This window comes from Acyrthosiphon pisum, chromosome A3 (assembly GCF_005508785.2).
Source record: "Acyrthosiphon pisum isolate AL4f chromosome A3, pea_aphid_22Mar2018_4r6ur, whole genome shotgun sequence".
In the NCBI taxonomy this organism is placed as follows: Eukaryota; Metazoa; Arthropoda; class Insecta; order Hemiptera; family Aphididae; genus Acyrthosiphon; species Acyrthosiphon pisum.
In genome coordinates this window covers 485674-486730 of record NC_042496.1, presented here as the reverse complement: position 1 = coordinate 486730, position 1057 = coordinate 485674, and the positions used below count along the sequence as shown (strand labels likewise).

The window sequence follows — 1057 nt, the reverse complement described above, 5'->3', positions numbered from 1 at the left end:
AATGGGGTTTAAAGTAAACATCATGGTTTATAGGTAACCTTAATGTATAGGACCTTTGTCTGGAGGAATTTCTATTTTTCTGATTCACCCGCGTTTCGTTTTTGTTGATTATAATTGTTGTACGAATAACATTTTAATTGTACATGCGCACCACCTCGGGCGACGGCCGCCTATATTCCAGAAGTCTCATTTGTGCGCGTGAATATGTTCGCATGTGTTCGAATTATACGATAGTATAAAATATTATATTACGTGTACTATCGCGATATTGATTAATCAAGCAATTAAATCGGGCGCAGTGTATAATATTGTAATATATATTATATTAATATATACGACACAGCGCGACAGATGTTCGCGCATGATACGAGAACAGTCAATACTATTATAAATGTCGTATATATATATATATCAGTCAACGTGGTAGTTTACCGAATAATTAACGATGACGTCGTCTCCGGACTGCATTAAAACATCGTACGCGTCTTAATTCACCGAGAACTTTTTCAATTACTCGACGAGTTGTTATCCGAATATAAGTATGTCCGAAGCGCTAATCGGCGTGGCGAAAAGTTTTCCGCGGATTCCGATATATAACGGTTTCTTGGCGTCAGTCGTCGCGCACGCGGTATCTTTTTGGCTCGTTCTCCGAATCAACCCTCTTCTCTCTCTCCCACCATTTTGAAATTTGATTTACTGTCTCGTATAATAAAAACATCGTTTATACAGCGGCCATATAACTTTAAACGTTATTAAACGACGAGCAGAATAATTTAAACAATTCCCTCTAAACACGAGTCCAGAATAATTAGATTACGGCGTTCGATAAACACGAAAGAAAAAAAAGAATTCGTTTGCACGGTAAAAGGCGCCGAGGTGCTATAATAATACCCACGTCGAGTAGCGATTGCCGAAAGTAAGCCTCCCTTCCCCAAAAATCTATACCTTTCACGCCGTTCGGTCCTGTCCCGTTAAACGTTATCTACACTCTGTTTATATTTATTTGGTAACGGAGAGCAAAAGGTCTGTTGATCGATAAATTTCTCCAACGAGATCT

At 38.8% G+C, this 1057-nt stretch overlaps 1 protein-coding gene across 3 annotated transcripts in view; it reads right to left on the bottom strand.

Annotated features, from left to right (window-relative positions):
* Positions 1–1057, bottom strand: part of LOC100167244 (semaphorin-2A) — a 401079-nt gene that overhangs the window by 2197 nt on the left and 397825 nt on the right. The window lies entirely within an intron of this gene.